Source organism: Hyperolius riggenbachi, chromosome 1, assembly GCF_040937935.1.
Source record: "Hyperolius riggenbachi isolate aHypRig1 chromosome 1, aHypRig1.pri, whole genome shotgun sequence".
In the NCBI taxonomy this organism is placed as follows: domain Eukaryota; kingdom Metazoa; phylum Chordata; class Amphibia; order Anura; family Hyperoliidae; genus Hyperolius; species Hyperolius riggenbachi.
This window is the reverse complement of record NC_090646.1, coordinates 656798170-656819801: the sequence shown is the minus strand read 5'-3', so window position 1 is coordinate 656819801 and position 21632 is coordinate 656798170. Positions and strand designations below refer to the sequence as shown.

The following is a 21632-nucleotide window of genomic DNA, read 5'->3' as shown; positions in this document are numbered from 1 at the left end:
TCACAAGAAATTACTGTGGCCATCTTGTGGCCAAATTGTAAAACTACAGTCAAAAGCATTTTTTATATACAAATACATATTTTTACATTTTAAATTAACTTATTACCTCCCACACTCCCCAATTGTTACCAATTTTTTTTTGGGGGGGGGGGAAATAAAAAATAAAAATTTACAAGAAAAAAAAAACACATAAATAGTTACCTTAGGGACTGAACTCATTAAATATTTATGTCAAGAGGGTATAACACTGTTACTTTATAAATTATGGGCTTGTAATTAGGGATGGAGGCAAAACTGAAAAACATGCACCTTTATTTCCAAATAAAATATTGGCACCAAACATTGTGATAGGGACATAAATTAAAATAAGTTACATGCATTTTAATTATGGAGGAATGCATTATTTAAAAACTATAATAATCCCATATTATTATTATTATTACAATTTATGTATATAGCGATTACATCTCCCGCAGCACGTTACAGAGTACATAGTCATGTCACTGACTGTCCTCAGAGCTCACAATTTAATCCTACCATAGTCATAGTTTAATGTCCTACCATATTATTATTATGTATTTATATAACTCTGACATCTCCTGCAGCACATTACAGAGTACATAGTCATGTCACTGACTGTCCTCAGAGCTCACAATTTAATCCTACCATAGTCATAGTATAATGTCCTACCATATTATTATTATGTATTTATATAGCTCTGACATCTTCTGCAGCACTGTACAGAGTACATAGTCATGTCACTGACTGTCCTCAGAGGAGCTCACAATCTAATCCTACCATAGTCATAGTCTAATGTCCTACCATATTATTATTATGTATTTATATAGCTCTGACATCTTCTGCAGCACATTACAGAGTACATAGTCATGTCACTGACTGTCCTCAGAGGAGCTCACAATCTAATCCCACCATAGTCATAGTCTAATAATGCCCTACCATATTATTATTATGTATTTATATAGCTCTGACATCTTCTGCAGCACATTACAGAGTACATAGTCATGTCACTGACTGTCCTCAGAGGAGCTCACAATGTAATCCTTACCATAGTCATAGTTTAATGTCCTACCCAAGGCCGCCATCAGAAATTATGGGGCCCCTCACACATCAACAGGCCTGGGCCCCCCTCCCTGGGCCCACTCACTGGTTGCTGTGCCCGCCCACTAGCCAACCCAAAGCCCGTGTCCATGCAAAAAATGTGCATGGCTCCGACACTGAAATAAGCGGCATGCACAGCGTGATGTGGCAAAAAGTGGCCATGGCATGTTGTGGGTGGAGCCAAATACTAGCAAAATACACGTAGCCCCCGGTTAACAATTGAGATAGGGACTTGTAGGTCCGTTCTTATCCTTTATACGCTCTCTTTTCTTCCCGTGCCTCTTTTTCCCCCTCTGTCTCACCTCAGTTTGTGTCTCTTTCATTTCCCTCTGTGTGACTTCATGTTCCCGTCTCATCTCTTTTCTCCCTGTGCCTCTTTTGTCTGCCTCTGTTACCCCTGTGCCTCTTTTATCCCCCTGTGTTACCTCTTTTCCCCTTCTGTCTCAGCTCGTCCCCCTGCCTTAGCCAGGTATAGGTGCCCCCAGTATAGGTATCCAGGTATAGGTTCCCCCAGTATAAGTAGACAGCTATAGGTGGTAGCCCAGTATAGGTAGCCTGGTGTAGATGCCCTCAGTATAGGTAGCCTGGTATAGCAGGTTCCCCAGTATAGGCCAGCAAGATACAGGTGCCCCAGTATAGGTATTCAACTGTAGGTGGTGCCCCGGTATAGGTAGCCTGGTATAGTTGCCCCCTGTATAGGTAGCCTGGTATGGGTGGTGCACCAGTATAGGTTAGCCAGGAACAGGTGCCCCCAGTATAGATGTAGAAGAAAGGATCCGCAAACCAAGACAGGTTGAAGTGAAAAAGGCTTGCAAAATGTTATTTGAAAAAATCCACAAGATATGCAATAAAAACAGGATCAACTGAACTTAGTTGATCCTGTTTTTATTGCATATCTTGTGGATTTTTTCAAATAAAATTTTTCAAGCCTTTTTCACTTCAACCTGTCTTGGTTTGCGGATCCTTTCTTCTACATTTGTCCTGCCAAAGCCTGGCCTGCCTGATCCTGCACCGACTGGTATGATATTTGGGGGTAGAGCGTCATGAACTCTCTTGCTGCTTTTGCCCCCAGTATAGGTAGCAAGCTTTAGGCACCCCAGTATAAGTAGCCAAGTATAGGTGGTGCCCCAGTATAGGTAGCCAGGTATAGGTTGTGCCCCAGTATAGGTAGCTAGGTATAGGTGGTTCCAGTCCCAGTATAGGTAGCCAGGTATAGGTGGTGGCCCAGTATAGGTAGCCTGAAGCCAGATATAGGCGGTGCCCCAGTATAGAAAGTCCACTGTAGCGGGCTCACTCATCTGTTCCCCACGTTCAAGCGCTGATGTCACTCTTCTCTCAGTGCTGGAACGTGTGCTGGATAGTGAGCCACAGGCCCGCAGCCAGCACAGGCGGCCCTTCCAGCGCTTTGGGGGGGGGGGCAGGGTCCCCAGAAGCCCTGGGCCCCTTACTGCAGTGTCAGTTGCCCCCCCTGATGGCTGCCCTGGTCCTACCATATTATTATTATGTATTTATATAGCACTGACATCTCCTGCAGCACTTTACAGAGTACATAGTCATGTCACTGACTGTCCTCAGAGGAGATCACACTCTAATCCTACCATAGCCATAGTGTAATGTGCTACCATTTATTAATATTATGTATTTATATAGCACTGACATCTTCTGCAGCACATTACAGAGTACATAGTCATGTCACTGACTGTCCTCAGAGGAGTTCACAGTCACAATCTAATCTTACCATAGTCATACTAATTTTCACATGGAAATTTACATTTTAATTGGACAAGAAATTTTTGCTAAAATATATTAATGGATTTTCTCAAGTCCTGCATTCTACAAAAATAGGAACGTTCTTCAAACGATAATTTCTTCTCCCCATTCAAGCGGACCCAAACCAAAACCATTTTTTAATTTAAATTATTTAGTTGCACCACTCTGACACCTACAAAGATAAAGAAACACTCCTTCAAGCCTATGAGCATTTCAGTGCATGCTTTTCACCCTTCTCTTTTCATAACTAGGGTTATACAGGTGGCAGCCATTAGCAATTCCTCCATTGCCGGACACCACCTACTCCACCAGTTTGCTGGATTCTGTCCCGGCAATATGAAAGGAAGGGAGGGGTTCCTCCAATAAATGTAAAATATTTTATATTTGTCATCATGCAGCTGAAAAAAGGATGCTATTTATTATTATAATTTAGAAAATCGATTTTTTTTCTGAAATCTTGTATTTTTAATTTGGGTCCACTTTAACTTCAATGCTTTTTTTTTCAAAAATGTGTTTTTTGCATGTCCGTATACAATAGTATGTTTGCATGTATTGTAAAAAATGACTTTTCTCATGCCCATGTCTGTTTCATAAATTTTCCCAACTGTGCTTAGATATTAAATTATAGTGAATCAAATATGGATATATTTTCTCATCAGTAATTAGGAGTACACCATGATTAAATTGTGTTAAAGAGAATCTGTACTCTAAAATTCTTACAATAAAAAGCATACCATTCTATTCATTATGTTCTCCTGGGCCCCTCTGTGCTGTTTCTGCCACTCCCTGCTGCAATCCTGGCTTGTAATTGCCAGTTTTAGGCAGTGTTTACAAAAAAAAAAAAGACATGGCTTCTAACCAGAGTATCATAAGCTGAGAACTAGCTTACTGTGTGACTCATGCAGAGCTTGGAGGGGGTGTGTAAAGCTTCTGCCAATGACAAGCAGTGCTGCACATTACACACATTCCAGCCTCAGCCCGACAGACACGACAGAGGAAAGGAGATAAGATTTATTACAGAGACAGTGTAAGTAGGAAAGGCTGCAGTAAGACAGACCACATTAGAACAGTAATAGGAACTCATAGGACAGAAGAAATAAGGCTCAACATTTTGTTACAGAGTCTCTTTAACCTCCCTGGCAGTTTATTTTTTCAGCAAAAATTGCAGAAATCCAAATATTTTTTTTTATGTTTCATGTAAAGCTACCAGAGTGGTAGCTACATGAAACTCCACTAGAGGGCGCATGTGTCCCTCTAGTTCTATCGTCGCCCGCAACAATAGCATATATAACGCGCTCCCCTGTTTGGCTTCTCCTGTCGCCATGGCGACGATCGGAATGACATCATGGACGTCAGCCGACGTCCTGATGTCAGGAGCCTCAGATCCAGCCCATAGTGCTGCCCGGAACTCATTGGTTCAGGCAACGCAGGGCTCTGGCGGGGGGGCCCTCTTCCGCCGCTGCGTGCGGGCGATCGCCGCAGAGCGGCGGCGATCAAGCTGTACGCGCAGCTAGCAAAGTGCTAGCTGCGCGTACAGCACTTTCAATGGTGAAAATCGCCCCACCAGGGGCTGAGATCTCCTCCTACACGAGCTCAGCTCGGGCTTACCGCCAGGGAGGTTAAAGATAAAGTGGAATGAAACTCACATTTCATCTATAGTCTAAAAGCATCAAAAACAGCATAAAACTAATGGTTTAAAATGGGATGAAACTCCATATTAACTGGGGAAAAACATCATCCAATAAGAAACTACTTACTTGGCTAAGGCTTTACCTATCCTGTTGTTTTAATGTTCACCATCAGATTTAGTAGAACTGTGATATGAAAAAAGAACATTCTGGTGCTGGTTTCCATCTTTACTGTTTCTGCCAAAAAAAAAGACATCACTTCTGCAGTTTTCTATTTTTTTTTAACACAGCTCAATTTGAATGTTCCAACCCCCCCCCCCCCCCCCCCCGCTACAGCTAAATAGTCCTTCCCACAGTACATATTATCTAGACAACAGGCTTACACCACTATATAAACTCTTTGGGGGGGGGGAGGGTATTCAATTACATTCTGGTCATATTGTTTGCATCTTATCTGAAATAGGAATCTTTCTGTTATCTGCATGCTGAGATAAGCTTGTTATTGTAGATAAAAAATAAATTCCGACTGCCCAGTTCCCGCAGTTAGGGCAAAGGCACACAGACTAGGCACGTATAAGGTTTAGGGTACATTTCAAAAATGAGTTTAGATCAATTTTGGGGGCACTAACTATTTTTGGGTATTTTTTTTTTTTTGGATCCTCCCTCTAACTTACTGGATGGGTTAATAATCAAACTTCTACTTAAGACCCCGCTCACACTGTACGCGTTGCCGTCCGGATTTCGGCAACGCATGCAGGAGGCAGACACACACGATATCAGAAAGTGCATAGACTGCACTATCTGATGTTCACACTGCATGCGTTCCAGACCAGTGCGGTCCGCGAACGCATGCTGCACGCATTTTTTAACAAAACGCACGGCTGACCCATCCACTTTCAGTGAAGGGGATCAGCCACGGAACGCATACAAACGCATATGGCGTGTGTTCCGAATGCACAGCCATCCGCTTTTAAAGATGTGAACAAGGCCTAACTTAGAAGCCAATTGATCAATTCAGAGAGTGAAGGGTTGCCGGCACTACCAAGTCTGTAGCCGTATCACTGGGTATATCAGCACGCCGAGCTAGAAATTTGAGAGATGTGCTGGTTCAATCTGAACTACCAAGTAATGGAGGCGGTACATGGTTGGACCGTGTTCCGCCTCCAAAAGGAATGTATCGTTGTGGGTCGTGTAGGGCCTGTCCTTTTGTGATGAGAACTGATACCTTTACCTCCCAAGATGGTTTAAGGAATTATAAGTTGAGGAGATTCATGAATTGCAACACAACATGGATTGTCTACCTGATTGTCTGCCCTTGTGGCAAGTACTATGTGGGCATGTCTACACGTGCGTTCAAGACGCGTTTGCTTGAACATCTCTGCAATATTACAAATGGTGAGAAAAAATCACCAATTGCAGAACATTTTAAGGAAATGCACAATTGTTCTATTGTGGGATTGAAAGCAATGTGTATTGACTGTGTGGACGTGCCCACAAGGACAGAGAGGACAGAGGAGATGCTCCTACGCCGAGAGGCAATGTGGATGTATCGACTTAGGTCGAGAAGCCCGCATGGTTTGAATGTTGACTTTTCATTGAAAAGTTTCCTTTGAAAACCAGTTCCCTATAATACCTTCCCCTTTACTCCGTATGGTCCTTTCCCCTCCCTCGCCCCCCCCTTCCCCCGCCCTTTCCTTCCCCAATCCCCTCCTCCCCCCCTTCCCCCTTTTCTTCTCCCCCCCCTCCCCCCCCATCCCCCTCCTTTCCCCTTCCCTTTCCTCTCCCCCCCTTTCCCCCCCCCCTCACTAGGACCAAAGGATGGGTCTGACTTCTTTCTGGGAACCATTTCTAGGTCTGCCTTCTGGGAAGCGAACTTGATCAATCGTATATATTTGGGAGCTTTATGATTGTTTTCTATTGTGCTTCTTTTTTTGTGTGCTGCCTGAATGTTACTCTGTATATATGGAATTATACGGGCCCTCATGTAGTGCAGAAATTGGTCTCTAGCAACCGTTGCTCGGTGTACACAGCTTATCCCCCCCCCCTTTTTCGCATGTCAGCATGCTAGTCTGTTTATACCTCTCATCTGATTATAAGAAGCCACGAATGCGAATGACTAAACTCACGTGGGGTCCTGTTCACTGAAGCCTGTAACTGCTTGGATACAAGTGTGGGCGCCTGTACCCGGAGTTGATGTATGCCACTCCCTGTAGTGGAATCACGGCTGGTCTGGCCAGTCAACGAGTAGTAGGTGGAGCCAGGGTGTGCTATGTATGCCTGGCCCGCCGTGTACAATCCACGCCCTGATGAAGAACGGATGTGACGTTCGAAACTAGTCGGCGAATCAGCACACGCAGCCGACGTGACGCCAACTGACCCCAGCCATGCTGCCTGTTTGAGAATGCCGGATTCCGTGTTCGGTTTGGCATGCCCTCCCAATGAAAGACGTGCATGGTAGCGGACGTGGTTGGTACCGGAGCCGTTAGGACGCAGCGCGAGAAGGGTGACCACTGATGTATGTCCCGTATTGGGAAAGGGGACGCAGCGTGGATCAAGCACCAACCCTATAGCGCGAGATGAGTCTGGCTCAGAAGAGGATCAGTCCTGTTGCCGTGTCTTCTGGGAGTTTGTGAGTAAGGCTGTGAGGACTATGCACATGATATTTGGGGGCCCCCCACCGCCATTTCTGTCATAAAACAACTAGCTTCAGTGCTTCGCATGGATCTCTACTGCTAATGCGGACAGTATGTAATGCTTGCTTGAGCCTGTGAATCCTGCTTTGCTCTTGATATGCATACCTGAGATTTCTGCAGCTGTGGAGTCCCTGAGACTGTTGATTAGTTAGGATCTCTGGAGTGGTGGGAAGGGAAAAAGTTTTTTGACCCCCTTTTTTGTGTGCGGATGCCTGGGTGAGTTGGCTGTCTGCTTGGTGTGACGTGTGGTGGTACTGTACAACAGCGCTGTTGCTTTTAACACTGTGACCTGTTGCACAACCTTTTAAGCTTTGTCTAAACAATAAAACGACCTTTTTCTATTTTTGCAAGACCTTTGTCACGTTTAGTTTGTCTCTAATTACAAGAGTGTGGGTCAAGTCCAAAACTACTAGCAAACTAAGGAATATTAGGATCGTGGTCCCTCCTAACTCCAAATCCCCCCCTTTCCCACTTTACTGCTGCACTGAGTAATCTCAGAAAGCGGACCTAATCTGTTGTGGCGGTGCTTTGTATAGGTGTGCAGCAGGGCATGGAAGGTTGATTGCTGTGACTGTGTTGTGGTTCCGATTTCTGGAGAGTCTTACATATAACTACCAAGATGGCATACCATATCAGCGATGAGCTTCAGTTAGAGATACAGGAAGCCTTTATGAACAATGAGGCTAACAATGAGGTTTTGACTGAGCATACTAGTGGTTCACCTACAGGTGATAACAAAGAACTGAGGGGTAGGTTCAGACAATATAGGAACACGATGAATAAATTTTTGAGGAGGAAATGGAATGTGTCTTCTCTGGAGGGCTATTTGAGGGCAAAGATTGTGCCCCCGGGCCTCCGTGAGAAGACAATCCCAGCCCCCCACTTACAAAATGAAAGGTTTCTTGCAGTTTGGGAGGAAGATTGTGTAAAACGAGGATTGGTGGTGACACAAATTGTAGTGGATGAGGAAAAAATCCAACTGGAGGAATTAAGTGAGGAGATAGAAAAACAAAAACAGGATTTAGATCAAGCAAAAGATGCCCCTTTATTTGAGAAGTTTAATGAACAGGTGAAGAAGGAAGTAGAGAAATATAATGCCTTCCTTAAAAGGACCAAACAGAAAAAGTTTGACCAGGACAGGTTGGAATGGCAAAGCAAGCCGCATTTTCCACTAAGCTCAAAAATAAGTCGGAGACGGCGGAGAAAAGGTAAGAATCCACCCCACCGCCCAGGTGAGACATCGGGCTCGGAATGTGAGGTTTCAGAGGGTGAGGAATCACTTGGTAGGTCAGTCTCTTTTTTAGGGACCCCTGCGCCCCCCAAGGGCATATTGAAGGTGACAGGAGACAAAGATGTAAGAGTAGATTTGGGCCAGGAAGAGGAGAAGCCCCCGGAGGAGGAGGGGCGAACAAGAAGGGAACTACAAAACAAACGGGGCAACAGCCCAAGATGGAATTGAGGAGCAAAAAGATGTAGTAGACATGAGTGTCTTTGGAGGTCAGTCAGTCATCAATCTGTCCAAGGTTAAACTTACCCCCGATCACTTGTCGCTCCTGGGTAAGGGATTGTCTTTCTCGCCGGTAGGGGGCACTGATGAGTTTACTATCTATAAAGACGTTTGTATGTTTCTCAGGAGGGTGCAGTTGAGGCTTGAATTTGAAGGCTCCAATGTTGAACGGAGTGACGGTGCCATTGACTTGGACGAAGGGGTCTTGGAACAGGAGGAAGACTGGCTATCATCAGTCAACTTCCCCCAACATGTGAAAGTACGCCCCAAGTCCAATTATATGCCAGCGTTAAATGTGAACAGGCACCTGTGCACCTTCCTGGAGCTTTTTGAGCGGGAAATTGGTGGGTATTGTTGGGATGCTCCAGGCGTTGAAGACAATCTCTCCCCAGGTGAGAGATGGGCATTGGATGATTTGAAGAACAAACCAGAATTGGTGATAAAACCAAGTGATAAGGGGGGGAACATCGTTCTAATGGACAGGACAATGTATGTCAATGAGATCCAGAGACAATTGGGTGATCTTTGCACCTATGCTAGGATAGAGTGTGATCCCTTTAGACAGGTGGTGGATGAGCTGAATTACCGGTTACTCCTGGGTTTGAGGCATGGCATCCTGGATCAAAATGAGTACAAGTACATGTCGGTGGAGCATTTTACGAAACCTACTATGTATGTTCTTCCGAAAGTGCATAAGGGTGCAATGCCTCCCCCAGGTCGACCAATTATTTCGGCTGTGGCAGGACCATGTGAAGCTGTAGGAAGGTATCTTGATCAAAAATTACAACCCCTAGTAAGGAAGTTGCCATCCTATGTCCGTGACTCAATGGAAGTTCTCAATAGACTCAGTAACTTTGTGATAGATGATGGGTGTATTTTGGCCTCTATAGATGTAGAAGGGCTATATACATCAATTCCCCACAGTGTAGGTTTAGGGGCCCTTGAATATATTCTCTTTGAAAACTATCCCCTTCATACCATTCACAATTCTTACATAGTGGAGTTGATGTCCTTTGTCCTGCATAACAACTTCTTTGTCTTTGGGGGTCGCTACTACCACCAGTTGAGGGGGACAAGTATGGGGGCGGCATGTGCCCCTGCGTACGCCTGCCTCCATCTTGGAGTGTGGGAGGAGCAGGAGGTTTATGTGAGTTCACTGTACCGTGGGGGCGTGGCTCTGTGGCTCCGTTACATCGATGATGTGCTTGTCGTGTGGAGAGGATCGGTGGAGGGCTTTGCGGAATTTGTTGCCGATTTAAATAATAATAGACGGAACATACGTCTGACGTTTTCGGTTGATCCAGAGAGAATTACATTTCTGGACATTGAAATTGTGAAGACTGGAAACAGATTGGTCACAAGTACGTTCCGTAAGCCCACCGCGGGGAATACGATTCTGCACGCGGCAAGCCATCATCCGGTGTCGGTAGTTGCGGGCATCCCCACGGTCCAGTTTTTGAGAATCCGGCGAAATTGTGTCGATCTGGATCAGTTTAGGGTGGAGGCGGGCGAGATGCACAGACGCTTTCGGGAGCGTGGGTACTCGGATCGCACTCTACGACGGAGTTACAATAGAGTGCTTCGCACAGATCGCGGATCACTGCTCCGCCCCCGTTCTCGTCCCCCGGCTGGTGGAGCGACTGGGGGTTACACTAGAATTGTGACACAATTTAATGCTCACTGGAAGAAACTCAATCAGATTCTGTGTGGGTGTTGGGGAATTTTACAATTGGATCCAAGGATCAAGGAAATAGTAGGTCCTAGACCTTTGTTGACAGCACGCCGAGCTAGAAATTTGAGAGATGTGCTGGTTCAATCTGAACTACCAAGTAATGGAGGCGGTATATGGTTGGACCGTGTTCCGCCTCCAAAAGGAATGTATCGTTGTGGGTCGTGTAGGGCCTGTCCTTTTGTGATGAGAACTGATACCTTTACCTCCCAAGATGGTTTAAGGAATTATAAGTTGAGGAGATTCATGAATTGCAACACAACATGGATTGTCTACCTGATTGTCTGCCCTTGTGGCAAGTACTATGTGGGCATGTCTACACGTGCGTTCAAGACGCGTTTGCTTGAACATCTCTGCAATATTACAAATGGTGAGAAAAAATCACCAATTGCAGAACATTTTAACCACTTGAGGACCTAGGGCTTTCTACCCCTTAAGGACCGGCCACTTTTTTTCCATTCAGACCACTGCAGCTTTCACGGTTTATTGCTCGCTCATACAACCTACCACCTAAATGAATTTTGGCTCCTTTTCTTGTCACTAATAAAGCTTTCTTTTGGTGCTATTTAATTGCTCCTGCGATTTTTACTTTTTATTATATTCAGCAAAAAAGACATGAATTTTGGCAAAAAAATGATTTTTTTAACTTTCTGTGCTGACAGTTTTCAAATAAAGTAAAATTTCTGTATACATGCAGCGCGAAAAATGTGGACAAACATGTTTTTGATTAAAAAAAACCCATTCAGCGTATATTTATTGGTTTGGGTAAAAGTTATAGCGTTTACAAACTATGGTGCAAAAAGTGAATTTTCCCATTTTCAAGCATCTCTGACTTTTCTGACCCCCTGTCATGTTTCATGAGGGGCTAGAATTCCAGGATAGTATAAATACCCCCCAAATTACCCCATTTTGGAAAGAAGACATCCCAAAGTATTCACTGAGAGGCATAGTGAGTTCATAGAAGATATTAATTTTTGTCACAAGTAAGCGGAAAATGACACTTTGTGACACGAAAAAAAAAAAAAAAAAAGTTTCCATTTCTTCTAACTTGCACCAAAAAAAAATGAAATCTGCCACGGACTCACCATGCCCCTCTCTGAATACCTTGAAGGGTCTACTTTCCAAAATGGGGTCATTTGTGGGGTGTGTTTACTGTCCTGACATTTTGGGGGGTGCTAAATTGTAAGCACCCCTGTAAAGCCTAAAGGTGCTCATTGGACTTTGGACCCCTTAGCGCAGTTAGGCTGCAAAAAAGTGCCACATATGTGGTATTGCCGTACTCAGGAGAAGTAGTATAATGTGTTTTGGGGTGTATTTTTACACATACCCATGCTGGGTGGGAGAAATATCTCTGTAAATGACAATTTGTTAATTTTTTTTACACACAATTGTCCATTTACAGAGTTATTTCTCCCACCCAGCATGGGTATGTGTAAAAATACACCCCAAAACACATTGTACTACTTCTCCTGAGTACGGCGATACCACATGTGTGGCACTTTTTTGCACCCTAACTGCGCTAAAGGGCCCAAAGTCCAATGAGTACCTTTAGGATTTCACAGGTCATTTTGCGGAATTTGATTTCCAGACTACTCCTCACGGTTTAGGGCCCCTAAAATGCCAGGGCAGTATAGGAACCCCACAAATGACCCCATTTTAGAAAGAAGACACCCCAAGGTATTCCGTTAGGAGTATGGTGAGTTCATAGAAGATTTTATTTTTTGTCAAAAGTTAGCGGAAAATTGATTTGTATTGTTTTTTTCACAAAGTGTCATTTTCCGCTAACTTGTGATAAAAAATAAAATCTTCTATGAACTCACCATACTCCTAACGGAATACCTTGGGGTGTCTTCTTTCTAAAATGGGGTCATTTGTGGGGTTCCTATACTGCCCTGGCATTTTAGGGGCCCTAAACCGTGAGAAGGAGTCTGGAAATCAAATTCCGCAAAATGACCTGTGAAATCCTAAAGGTACTCATTGGACTTTGGGCCCTTTAGCGCAGTTAGGGTGCAAAAAAGTGCCACACATGTGGTATCGCCGTACTCGGGAGAAGTAGTACAATGTGTTTTGGGGTGTATTTTTACACATACCCATGCTGGGTGGGAGAAATATCTCTGTAAATGGACAATTGTGTGTAAAAAAAATCAAAAGATTGTCATTTGCAGAGGTATTTCTCCCACCCAGCATGGGTATGTGTAAAAATACACCCCAAAACACATTGTACTACTTCTCCCGAGTACGGCAATACCACATGTGTGGCACCTTTTTGCACCCTAACTGCGCTAAGGGGTCCAGAGTCCAATGAGTACCTTTAGGCTTTACAGGGGTGCTCAAAATTTAGCACCCCGCCCACTTGCCAGGACAGTTAACAAACCCCACAAATGACTCCATTTTGGAAAGAATACACAACAAGGTATTCCATGAGGGGAATGGTGAGGTCATTGAAAATTTTATTTTTTGTCACAAGTTAACGGAAAATGACACTTTGTTAAAAAAAAATAAAAAAAAAAATTCTGCTAACTTGTGACAAAAACTAAAATCTTTTATGAACTCACCGTGCACCTCACATAATACTTTAGGGTGTCCTCTTTCCAAAATGGGGTCATTTGTGGAGTCTGTCCTGGCATTTTAGGGTCTCTGCAATCATTACATGTATGGCCAGTATTAGGAGTTTCTGCTATACTCCTTATATTGGGTATACGGGTAATGCACTCTGGGCTGAAAGGACAAATGAACGGCAAACATACCTTGCTCCACATCAATGGCAGATCTTCCTCCACATCAATGGCAGTGATAACCTCAGGAGAGAGACACCCCGTGCCACCCTGCACTCAGGGTGAGCCACCAACTTATGTGACTGGGCCTCAGAACTTTAGTATACAGCATTATGCCTGTAGGATACAGCAATATGCCTGCCAATAGAGATGACTCTGTGTGGCATTAAAGCATCATCATAGGCCCAAATCACATATAAACCGGGGGTGTCCACACTCAAGGGAAATTCAAACATGCCGTCTTATATCGCCAACCCAGGACAGATCAGCAATATCAAGCATGGAAACCGATCCTTCTTCCCATTTTTATGCTTACCCGTTTGGTCTTCAAGCTTACCTCTCCTCTCCCTGCGACAATGTGCGAAAGACCACTGAGTGTGTGCCTACTCCTGTGTCTGGAGTTCCCTAGGTTCTAATAGTGTACCTGCTCGTGGTACCTCTCAAAACACGGCCCTACGCATAGACCAGGCTGGTCAGGACAGCGGGGACAATAATAAACGGTGTCACTCCTTGTTCCAGCCCTGCTGCAGACACGGCAACGTTTTCTTCGGATGCGTTGACCTGGGGCACACGGAAGCTGATAGGCGTAATGCCTTCCATGCAGTCGGCTAGTTGCATCTGGGGGGGGGGGCCTGGCACCTCCTGGATACAGGATGTCCATAATGATCTCTTCCTGAAATTGGAGGAAAGATCCAGTTCTCCCAGCCTTACTGTAGAGAACAAAGCTGTTGTAAACTGCCAATTGAATCAGATAAAAAGACACTTTCTTATACCAGCGTCTTGTTTTCCGGGTAACTAAATAGGGCGCTAACCTCTGGTCATTGAAGTCCACCCCTCCCATGTTGACATTATATTCGTGGACGACAAGGGGCTTTTCAATGACCGCAGTTGCCCGTTGAATTTGGACTGTCGTGTCTGTGTGAATGGTGGACAGAAAGTAAACGTCCCTCTTGTCCCTCCATTTCACCGCGAGCAGGTCTTCAGTACGCAAGGCGACCCTCTGCCCCCGTAAAAGTCTGGTGGTAACGAGCCGTTGGGGGAAGCCCTGGCGACTAGGCCGCGCAGTGCCACAGCATCGGATTCCTTCTAACTTTAAGTGCTGAAAGAGGGCCACACTTGTGTAATAATTGTCCACAAAAAGATGGTACCCCTTCTGGAACAAGGGTGACACCAAGTCCCACACAACCTTTCCACTGCTCCCCAGGTAGTCAGGGCATCCGACCGGCTCCAATTTTGAGTCTTTTCCCTCATAGACCCTAAAACGACATGTATAGCCTGTGGCCCTTTCACAGAGCTTATACAGTTTCACCCCATACCGGGCGCGCTTGCTTGGGATGTACTGTTTGATGCCAAGGCGCCTGGTAAAGCGTAAGAGGGACTCGTCTACGCAGATGTTCTGTTCAGGGATATAAGCATCTGCAAATGTTGATGACAGGTGGTCTATGAGGGGCCGAATTTTGTGGAGCCGGTCATAAGCAGGGTGGCCCTTTTCATGACAGGTTTTGTTGACAGGTTTTGTCGTCGTTGAAGTGCAGGAAGCGCAGGATGGACTCAAATCGTGTCCTGGACATGGCAGCAGGGTACAAGGGAACATGATTTACTGGGTTCGTAGACCAATACGACCGCAGTACATTCTGTTTCATTAGTCCCAAGTGAAGGATAAGGGCCAAAAAGATTTTAATGTCGGAAACTTGGACTGGTTTCCACCCGAAAGGCTGGGCATACATGCTCTCCGGGTGCTCGGTGATGAATTTGTGTGGCTTTACGGTTGGTCTCAACCACAATTAAGTCCAAGAGAACCTGGGTGATGAACAGCTGCAAAAAGTCTAGGGCCGTTCCTAGATGAGCTGTCGCCACCTGGACTCCAGACTGGGCGGTGAAAGGGGGCACTACGGGTGCGGCGGAATCAGGGGATTGCCAATCTGGTGTGCCCAGCACCTCTGGGAGTCTATGGGTACTACGGGCCCGTCTTCTTGTTGGTGGCTGCGACGGGGGTACTACTGCACTTGCCACCGTACCAGTTTCAACTTCCATGCTGACGCTCACCACTTCGTCAGGGTCTACGGAAGCACTGGCACTAAGTCCAGGAGATGCTGCGCTGCTGGTGCCTGCCTCACCAAGAAAACTATCAACAGCGCTAGCACCACCCTGCTGCCCTTGAGGCGGATCCTGCGCCACCTGCGGTCTAACGACTTGGGGTCTGGTACGCCTGGCTCTAGCCGGGACCATAGCCTCGTCATCACTATCGGTCAGGGAACCACTGCTTTCTACAGGTTCAAAATCGGACCCGGAAGATTCGACGGATGATTCTTCCCAAAAGAACTCATCCGACTGGTCCATGTACCTGTATACCTCGTCATCGGAAGCCCCCTTCTTGCCATTTTGGATTGCTAAATTTATGGGGTTTTCCTCCGAGACTACCCAGAAAAAAAGAGCACCTACCTAGCAAAAAGGGAGTATTTGAGAGGTATTGGGGTTGGTGGGAAGTGGGGTCTCAGAGGCAATCAAACAATCACGGGACAATCAAATCCAATTACAGCACAATCGACTCCAATCACAGCACAAGCAGATCTGATGCACTCGGAAGGTGATGGGGGGAGGGTGGGATTGGGTGTGGCGGGAAGTGGGGTCTCAGGCAATCAAACAATCACGGGGCAATCGAAGCCGATCACGGGACAATCAAATACAATTACAGCACAATCGACTCCAATCACAGCACAAGCAAATCTGATGCACTCGGAAGGTGGTGGTTGGAGGTGGTGGGGGGTGGGGGGGGTGGGGTTGGGTGTGGTGGGGGGGAGGGTGGGGTTGGGTGTGGCGGGAAGTGGGGTCTCAGGCAATCAAACAATCACGGGGCAATCGAAGCCGATCACGGGACAATCAAATACAATTACAGCACAATCGACTCAATCACAGCCCAATCAAATCTGATGCACTCGGAAGGTGATGGGGAGGGTGGGATTGGGTGTGGCGGGAAGTGGGGTCTCAGGCAATCAAACAATCACGGGGCAATCGAAGTCGATCACGGGACAATCAAATACAATTACAGCACAATCGACTCCAATCACAGCCCAATCAAATCTGATGCACTCGGAAGGTGATGGGGGAGGGTGGGATTGGGTGTGGTGGGAAGTGGGGTCTCAGGCAATCAAACAATCACGGGGCAATCGAAGTCGATCACGGGACAATCAAATACAATTACAGCACAATCGACTCCAATCACAGCACAAGCAAATCTGATGCACTCGGAAGGTGGTGGTTGGAGGTGGTGGTGGTGGGGGGGGGGGGGGGGTGGGGTTGGGTGTGGTGGGGGGGAGGGTGGGGTTGGGTGTGGCGGGAAGTGGGGTCTCAGGCAATCAAACAATCACGGGGCAATCGAAGCCGATCACGGGACAATCAAATACAATTACACCACAATTGAATACAAGCGCAGCACAATCGAATACAAGCGCAGCACAGTCAAATACAATGCACTTGGACGGTGATTAGGGGGGGGGTCTGAGGGCGATTTGAGGGGATGGGGGGTTGATCAGGAGCCTGCACGGGGCAGACTGAGTCCTGATCTGATGAGAGGCAGACACAGGGGGTTACTGATCAAAGATCAGTTAGTGATTGCTGGGGAGGACAGATGTAAACAAACAGCAGGGGATGTAATCAGAAGGGGGGTACGAGGGCAATCGAGGGCCTGGGCAGGTGATCGGTTACCCCCGCGGGGCAGTTAGGGTCTGCTCTGATGGGTGGGGGTGCTGAGGGCTGATGGACAGGTGATAGACAGGTGATCAGAGGGGGATCAGAGGGGGATCAGAGGGTAATGTAGCTGTATACAAATGTATACAGTATACAGGGGGGTAGTCTGGATGGGGTGTGGGGGTGATCTAAAGGTAGGGAGGGGGATCAGGGGTGACTAGGAGGCAGTTAGGGACCTAAACTAAGGGGCAGCGTCGCTAGTTAGTGGCAGGTGGGGGGGGGTGGGGGTTTTGCAGGGGTGCAAGGGTGCTGGGCAGGGGTCTGCTGGGGTGATCAGGGGGGGTATGAGGCCTGGGGTGGGTGATCAGGGAGGCTGTGGGCAAAATCAAGCTGCGTGCAGTGAGACTTACAAGTGCTTCCTCCTCGCTGGTGGTCTCTGGAACAATGAGACCACGAGGCGAGGAGGAAGCACGTATAAGGCACTTTGTTTACCTAACAAAGTGCCTTATACTCAGGATTGGCTGATCCTGCGGATTCCTCACGGATGACGCGATCGCTCCGCCCATGCCCTTAAATGGACTGCCGCCTCTGTGGGTGAGGCCGTCCTGCAGGGCTCCACTTCCCCGCCGCCCCTGTGTAGTGGGCGGTCGGGAAGTGGTTAAGGAAATGCACAATTGTTCTATTTTGGGATTGAAAGCAATGTGTATTGACTGTGTGGACGTGCCCACAAGGACAGAGAGGACAGAGGAGATGCTCCTACGCCGAGAGGCAATGTGGATGTATCGACTTAGGTCGAGAAGCCCACATGGTTTGAATGTTGACTTTTCATTGAAAAGTTTCCTTTGAAAACCAGTTCCCTATAATACCTTCCCCTTTACTCCGTATGGTCCTTTCCCCTCCCTCGCCCCCCCCTTCCCCCGCCCTTTCCTTCCCCATTCCCCCCCCCCCCCTTCCCCCTTTTCTTCTCCCGCCCCCCCCTCCCCCCTATCCCCCTCCTTTCCCCTTCCCTTTCCTCTCCCCCCCTCCCCCCCCCCCCCCCCTCACTAGGACCAAAGGATGGGTCTGACTTCTTTCTGGGAACCATTTCTAGGTCTGCCTTCTGGGAAGCAAACTTGATCAATCGTATATATTTGGGAGCTTTATGATTGTTTTCTATTGTGCTTCTTTTTTTGTGTGCTGCCTGAATGTTATTCTGTATATATGGAATTATACGGGCCCTCATGTAGTGCAGAAATTGGTCTCTAGCAACCGTTGCTCGGTGTACACAGCTTATCCCCCCCCCTTTTTCGCATGTCAGCATGCTAGTCTGTTTATACCTCTCATCTGATTATAAGAAGCCACGAATGCGAATGACTAAACTCACGTGGGGTCCTGTTCACTGAAGCCTGTAACTGCTTGGATACAAGTGTGGGCGCCTGTGCCCGGAGTTGATGTATGCCACTCCCTGTAGTGGAATCACGGCTGGTCTGGCCAGTCAACGAGTAGTAGGTGGAGCCAGGGTGTGCTATGTATGCCTGGCCCGCCGTGTACAATCCACGCCCTGATGAAGAACGGATGTGACGTTCGAAACTAGTCGGCGAATCAGCACACGCAGCCGACGTGACGCCAACTGACCCCAGCCATGCTGCCTGTTTGAGAATGCCGGATTCCGTGTTCGGTTTGGCATGCCCTCCCAATGAAAGACGTGCATGGTAGCGGACGTGGTTGGTACCGGAGCCGTTAGGACGCAGCGCGAGAAGGGTGACCACTGATGTATGTCCCGTATTGGGAAAGGGGACGCAGCGTGGATCAAGCACCAACCCTATAGCGCGAGATGAGTCTGGCTCAGAAGAGGATCAGTCCTGTTGCCGTGTCTTCTGGGAGTTTGTGAGTAAGGCTGTGAGGACTATGCACATGATATTTGGGGGCCCCCCACCGCCATTTCTGTCATAAAACAACTAGCTTCAGTGCTTCGCATGGATCTCTACTGCTAATGCGGACAGTATGTAATGCTTGCTTGAGCCTGTGAATCCTGCTTCGCTCTTGATATGCATACCTGAGATTTCTGCAGCTGTGGAGTCCCTGAGACTGTTGATTAGTTAGGATCTCTGGAGTGGTGGGAAGGGAAAAAGTTTTTTGACCCCCTTTTTTGTGTGCGGATGCCTGGGTGAGTTGGCTGTCTGCTTGGTGTGACGTGTGGTGGTACTGTACAACAGCGCTGTTGCTTTTAACACTGTGACCTGTTGCACAACCTTTTAAGCTTTGTCTAAACAATAAAACGACCTTTTTCTATTTTTGCAAGACCTTTGTCACGTTTAGTTTGTCTCTAATTACAAGAGTGTGGGTCAAGTCCAAAACTACTAGCAAACTAAGGAATATTAGGATCGTGGTCCCTCCTAACTCCAAATCCCCCCCTTTCCCACTTTACTACGACGATCGGAATGACGTCATGGACGTCAGCCGACGTCCTGATGTCAGGAGCCTCAGATCCAGCCCATAGCGCTGCCCGGAACTCATTGGTTCAGGCAACGCAGGGCTCTGGCGGGGGGGCCCTCTTCCGCCGCTGCGTGCGGGCGATCGCCGCAGAGCGGCGGCGATAAAGCTGTACGCGCAGCTAGCAAAGTGCTAGCTGCGCGTACAGCACTTTCAATGGTGAAAATCGCCCCACCAGGGGCTGAGATCTCCTCCTACACGAGCTCAGCTCGGGCTTACCGCCAGGGAGGTTAAAGATAAAGTGGAATGAAACTCACATTTCATCTATAGTCTAAAAGCATCAAAAACAGCATAAAACTAATGGTTTAAAATGGGATGAAACTCCATATTAACTGGGGAAAAACATCATCCAATAAGAAACTACTTACTTGGCTAAGGCTTTACCTATCCTGTTGTTTTAATGTTCACCATCAGATTTAGTAGAACTGTGATATGAAAAAAGAACATTCTGGTGCTGGTTTCCATCTTTACTGTTTCTGCCAAAAAAAAGACATCACTTCTGCAGTTTTCTATTTTTTTTTAACACAGCTCAATTTGAATGTTCCCCCCCCCCCTACAGCTAAATAGTCCTTCCCACAGTACATATTATCTAGACAACAGGCTTACACCACTATATAAACTCTTATAGTCCTTCCCACAGTACATATTATCTAGACAACAGGCTTACACCACTATATAAACTCTTTGGGGGGGGGGAGGGTATTCAATTACATTCTGGTCATATTGTTTGCATCTTATCTGAAATAGGAATCTTTCTGTTATCTGCATGCTGAGATAAGCTTGTTATTGTAGATAAAAAATAAATTCCGACCGCCCAGTTCCCGCAGTTAGGGCAAAGGCACACAGACTAGGCACGTATAAGGTTTAGGGTACATTTCAAAAATGAGTTTAGATCAATTTTGGGGGCACTAACTATTTTTGGGTATTTTTTTATTTTTGGATCCTCCCTCTAACTTACTGGATGGGTTAATAATCAAACTTCTACTTAAGACCCCCGCTCACACTGTACGCGTTGCCGTCCGGATTTCGGCAACGCATGCAGGAGGCAGACACACACGATATCAGAAAGTGCATAGATGCACTATCTGATGTTCACACTGCATGCGTTCCAGACCAGTGCGGTCCGCGAACGCATGCTGCACGCATTTTTTAACAAAACGCACGGCTGACCCATCCACTTTCAGTGAAGGGGATCAGCCACGGAACGCATACAAACGCATATGGCGTGTGTTCCGAATGCACAGCCATCCGCTTTTGATGATGTGAACAAGGCCTAACTTAGAAGCCAATTGATCAATTCAGAGAGTGAAGGGTTGCCGGCACTACCAAGTCTGTAGCCATATCACTGGGTATGAGGATGGAGAGATGTTCTAAAGGCCACCTTTTTATTGCAATAAAAGCTGCGTGCTCATAACTGATAAATGGAGTATACACATAGGATCAGCATCAGAAAGGAAAACAGTTGAGTCAGGCACTGCAGTGATTACTGTTTTAATGGTGTTCCGAATTGAAGTGAATCACCATAGTTGTATTAAAAATTGTGACATTCAATAGGTAGGTACAAAACATCATCATCAATGAGAAAATCGTCATGTGCAAACATCTTGTGCATTCAAACAGTTGCAAGAGGAGGATGTCCTACCATATCAAAGGTGGCGGTGGTGGGTGCAGGGCAAAAGCGGTAGCCTAACGGCCCGTTTCGCACGGCGGTGCTTCTTCCGAGGCTGATCCACGTTTATACACATGAAAACACAGGCTTTTATTTCCTGTGTCATGAACTGGGAACTGGGGGCGGGGTACGCTATGACGTACGCATTTCCGGCCGCATGCGTAAAAAACGTAAGCGTTAACCAGGCGTTCATGCGTACAAAAGAAAAACGCGTTACCGTGAGCGTAACAAAATACGCGTCAAATGCGAACCACGCATATCAGCATGGAACGCATGCGGACGCGTAATTCCATATGCATGCAATCTAGAAAAGGAGGCGTATTCACCTTCTTAAAGGAGCAAATTTCTCCGGATTGCAAAATTAATCGCAGGAAAAAAAGGAGGGACCGTTTTGAGGCTATCTGTGAAGTACAGTGACTCAAACGTGCATGTGGAACGTGAGATTGCTTAAAACACCGAAAATGCGAGGGGGGAGAAAAAAGGAGGAAAAGACTACTGGACAGTGGAAGCAATTGTTTTACAAAAATCATCCATCCTTGTTGCAAACCTGTTTGCAAAAAGTTGCAATATCTAAGATTACATAT

General features: G+C 46.6%; 1 long non-coding RNA gene across 1 annotated transcript in view; it reads right to left on the bottom strand.

Annotated features, from left to right (window-relative positions):
- Positions 1-4651: 4651 nt before the first annotated feature.
- The window catches only part of LOC137532004 (uncharacterized), a 150869-nt gene continuing 133888 nt past the window's right edge, over positions 4652-21632 (bottom strand). The window contains exons 2-3 of the long non-coding RNA XR_011023841.1: positions 19748-19855; positions 4652-4754 (exon numbers count right to left, since the gene is read on the bottom strand). This is a non-coding gene — a long non-coding RNA (uncharacterized lncRNA). The remainder of the gene's footprint in view (positions 4755-19747; positions 19856-21632) is intronic.